A 4,995-nucleotide genomic window follows, 5' to 3' on the forward strand; every position below is an offset into this window, starting at 1 on the left:
TTGTAAAAGTGTAACTAAAATTGATATTGCAAAATAATGAGAAAAACAAACTATTATTCAAGATAATAAAGAGATGGATTTATACTTGGGAGTCATTCACGTTGTAAAATCAATGTATCCCTGACTTTGGTTTTACTCTTATTTTTTATGGAGTTCTTAAAAATAGTATTCTCCTTCACCTCCATTAACTCTTTGATTGGAAATATTTTTTTTTTCAAACTAAAGATATATATGGTCGTATGAGTAAACCTCTTGATTAACCATATGTTAAGACACAAAAATGATATCCTAAAAGAAAACTATGAGAGACAGTAAATCAGATATTGATTTCTATAAAATATACATCAGAATATCATATATTTTGTTGGATGACATATATTAGTTTTGATGCAAATTAGTTTTACTTTATTTTACTTTATAACTCATCTCAAAGATGAATTACAAAATCAACTAAAAATATTTGTTTGGTTCTAGATCATAAGAAGATCAAAGCTGAAAAAAAAATCATAGGAAAAATGTTATGACAATGGATTTGCACACACTTTCGGTAACATAATCAGTGTATATACACACTTCGATCTGATGAATTTTGACAGAAAACAAATGAGCCAATACTCTTTCAATTCCTTCTCTGTGGGAGACCTCTTGATGATTTAGCAGGTTTTAAGCATTTGAAAAAAAAGTTTAACAAAAAGGATGATGAGTTAGTTTCTATACAAATCTCTTTTATGATCGATTGTTTCTATGGCTGTAAACTGTCTTTTTCTTGTCCTGTATGGGCCACCGGTGATTGCTCTTTTTCTTAATTCCATAAAATATTTGCTTCTAGGCCAACTGGTAATTGCTCTGTTTATGACCTCTTGTTTATATGGCTGTAAATTGTCTTCTTCTTGTCCCGTATTTCTAACTAAACACCAAAGAAAAAAAAGAAAAAGAATACTACAGGATATCTGTGTAATAAAGAACAAATTACCAGTTGATAAGGATGCAGACAATTTTGAAGTTTTTGCTCATATTTCGACGGTGCGACTGATGAGAAACATATTTTGTTGAATGAGGTGAATCAGTTCAATGAGTTTGAGGTGATGATGTAAATCTCTTGTAAATGTATGAGCGCTTATGAAATATATAATTTGAGAATCATGTAATCTAGTGTTCCATCAAATACACCAAACTTCTCCAAGATAAGGTCTGAAGATAAATAATTGAACTTACAAGTATTTGGGGGGGGGGGGGGGTGTCATTTGAGAAATGGAGTATGGAGCAGATCCAGTGAACTGGTTATTAGCAAGATTCCTAAACACAAAATTCAGAAACTTTATCAACTTACAAACAGACACACAAAGAAATTTGTCAAAACACAGAGAGAGAAATCAACAAACATACAATCTCAACATTTGGAGGAAGCTGATACGACAAGTCCCCTCCAAGGTTCTTGTTGCTTAAATCACTGCAGGTTTACACCAAACACAGTCCATGAGATTAAAATCTATGCCATTATTAGAAACTTTGTGAGATAGAAGTCTTACAACTCAGTAACAGAAGTCAATTTATCAAGCGAGTATCCTAGTGATCCAGGAGAGTCCAAGACCTGATAACTTTCTTACAATAGATAAAAAAAAGAAACAGCATAGAGATTGAAGAAAAAAATCCCCAGAGAGAGAAATAGATTTTACATATTAAAAAAAAATCCAAACTTTTAAGGCAACAAAAAAAACAACAGAGAGATTGAAGAAACACGCAAAAACCAGTGCAAAGCAAAAGAATTAGAGTGACAAAATTAAAACAGGCAAAAGAAACAGAGTGACAAAATTAAAACAAGGATACTACACAAACAAAAGAAATCAAATACTCGGAGAAACAAAGACATTAAGAATATAACAATCATCTATTACACAAACAGTTACAAGCCAAGTATTGTTATTACCTCATGTTTGTAAATATAGATTTCCAGGAGGAAAGTAGATTCTTTTAAGGATTACTGATCGAATCTTGACTTGATGATTGGACCTTTGGAGACAAAACGATTGATGGAGGAGGAGATAGCTGTGGTGGCTTGAGAGAGCGCATCCGGATTAGCGTCCATGAACCAAACGTCAAGGCCGTTCATGGTGTCCATCTGTGCGATTTTCTGAACCATCCGCAAACACCGCTAGATCACATCCCGTCTGCTCAAATGTTTCCAATCTCAGCTTTGTTGCGGAACCGTTACCAAAACTTGACAAAGAGACAGACGAAGAAGAAACTGGGCTAGGGCTAGATCATCAATCGAAAGAGGAAGAAAGAGGAAGAAAGCGGAACCGTTACCAAAACTTGACAAAGAGACAGACGAATAGGGGTGGGACTGATCATCAATCGAAAGAGGAAGAAAGAAAGCGAAGAACTAATATGATTGTGTTGATTTCCGATCACAAATCTTCGATAGATGAAAGTGGTGATACAAACAAAGAAGACAAAATCTACGTGGAGAGATAAAATGTTCTAAATGGTTTTCACAGTTTTTTCATTTAATGACATGGCAGTCTCATATGCATTTTAAAATCTGATGTGTCAACTGCTGGAGATAACCTAGCGTTATTACTGTGTGGATTTTTACCTACAACCTTTAAAATCATTAGTTATGATTTATATTGGTTTTTAAAGCTACATCCAAAAAATAGAAAAATGGTCGTAACAACGTTATTTACTGAAGTTCCATTTTTTTGCTGTAGCAAATATATTGTTGCAATAATAAATTTTAAAGTTATATCATTTAAATCTAAATCAAAAAATTTTACAGTCTATTTTCTACAGTAAATTTTCTACAATTACAGTTGAACTAATCACCTCTAATATCTTTTCACAAAACTTATGTGGGTCATATGATCCTCTTTCACAACAAAAAGGTGGGCCTGACAGTTCTCTAACCTTAGTCCTCTCTTCTGGACATTTCCAACGGATATCTTTTTTTTCTACACTATAATTCTCACAAAAATAGAGTAACTTTATTATAGAAGAAAAATACATAGATTTTACTTTTTCACTTTATATTTGGAGTGGAAAAGTGAAAATAGAGGGATTTCACTTTTTCACTCTATAATAAAGTAACTCTATTATTAAGTGGATCATTAGAGCAAAATTTACTTTAAAATATAACTATTCTATTTTTGTAGAAATTATAGTAAAAAATAGATTTCAGCTGGAGATGGTCTTAGGGGTCAAGCGGACTGTAGTCTGAATCCAAATAATAAGGTTACCAAAACCGAAATTAAAGAGTAAATTAAATAAGCATTGGGTTAATCTTATAACTAAAAAGTATATACAAATTGAACTGAAACTATTATCACGACTAATTTTAGCCAAAAAAAAAACTATTAACACGACTACAATATATTCACCTCATACCTTTAGAAAGGGATCAGTCCGAACAATATTAGGTATGTGATAATAGTTATAATCATAGTTGGTTGGTGGGTCATTTTTTTTTCACGACCAAGTTGGTGGGTCATTTATGTTCCCGTGACTTCGGGGCATTTTGTATGCTTGTTAATAATTCTTTTATTTTATAACTTCAGGTATTATCAAAACCCGAAAGTTATTTATTTTCATTGGTGGGAGAGTCGTAATCCGCTAATCAGTAACCACTAATCACACATATATATAGTTCCAACTTGTATTTGAAAAGTGATAATAAGTTGGACCGATGAGGTATCAATCGAAATGACATATGCGTTTGTTCCTATCTTCCAATTATTATTTTTTCTTTGGACCAAGGTTATTATTAATCTCCCTACATCATATATTATACATTACTTATGCATTACGCATCATTGATGGCATAGTCTTCATTTTAGTGGGTTTCTGCCACTGCATATAACTTTACTTCGAATTGCATGAATACCACGCCACAACTAGTGGAGTACAGTGTCTTAGATATGACTAGTTTAGTGTAAGCAGTGGCGAATGTAGGATTAGTTTTTGGTGGGGGAAAATTTTGTATAAGCTTTAAAATATAACTAAAAAGCTATATTTACTAAGAAAAGATAACTAAATTTAAGTATATTGAACAAATTATAATATTTTCATGGTGGCACTTGCCCTCTTCTTGCATGGTGTAAGTTCGTCACTGAGTGTAAGATCCTAAAGTACAATTCTAAAAATCCACATACAGGTTTAATAATTAAAATTCCATTTCGGATTAGATATCAATTTCTTTGGCGATGTACGTACAATTGGTATTGTGTTCTTGCCATTGGTTGATATAATGATTAGAGGTTTTGTGGACAAACTTTTATTAACTAGTAACTATACAGGTCATAACTCAATATTTATTGGATTGAAGTTCCATGACTACAAAATGGTCCAGTCTCAGCAAACTTAGGCCGTTTCAGTAATCTTAATTATAGATGAGCTAGTCTGACCGAGAAAACATTAACCATCAAGTACTGTACTGGGTCAAAACCTAGCTTCAAATTTTCACTAAACAGATGATTTATTTGAAACCTAGATTCTTGATCTGCTCTTAAAAGAGCAGTTATATTTTTTTGTTTTAATTTTTTTGAAAAAGTTAATTTTTATATTTAAATATAATTCAAAAGTCAATCTAGGTTATATATATGTTAATATTGTTAGTTAATTATTAAAATAATGGATTCTAAATATTAGACCAAACATTTATCAACTAGTCATAATCCAGTTTTAATAGAAACGATGAACTCGAAATCTGGGTGAAACAAGTTTAACACATTCTACAAAATTTCCGGATCACTCACTTATGCTTTAAAATATAACTAAAAAGCTATATTTACTAAGAAAAAAATAACTAAAATTTAAGTATATTGAACAAATTATAATATTTTCATGGTGGCACTTGCCCTCTTCTTGCATGGTGTAAGTTCGCCACTGAGTGTAAGATCCTAAAGTACAATTCTAAAAATCCACATACAGGTTTAATAATTAAAATTCCATTTCGGATTAGATATCAATTTCTTTGGCGATGTACGTACAATTGGTATT

General features: G+C 31.8%; 1 long non-coding RNA gene across 3 annotated transcripts; it reads right to left on the reverse strand.

Moving 5' to 3' along the window:
- Positions 1-493: 493 nt before the first annotated feature.
- Positions 494-2,578, reverse strand: LOC108826407 (uncharacterized). 3 transcript variants are annotated; one of them, XR_008937594.1, is made up of 5 exons: positions 1,928-2,578; positions 1,530-1,591; positions 1,387-1,450; positions 1,216-1,296; positions 494-907 (listed from the first exon to the last, which is right to left on the reverse strand). It is a non-coding gene; the product is annotated as an uncharacterized LOC108826407 (long non-coding RNA). The 3 variants fall into 3 exon arrangements; XR_008937602.1 differs by having other exon boundaries at positions 1,530-1,598; XR_008937601.1 differs by having other exon boundaries at positions 1,530-1,602.
- Between the last annotated feature and the right edge of the window lie 2,417 nt (positions 2,579-4,995).

Source organism: Raphanus sativus, chromosome 2, assembly GCF_000801105.2.
Source record: "Raphanus sativus cultivar WK10039 chromosome 2, ASM80110v3, whole genome shotgun sequence".
Lineage (NCBI taxonomy): Eukaryota > Viridiplantae > Streptophyta > Magnoliopsida > Brassicales > Brassicaceae > Raphanus > Raphanus sativus.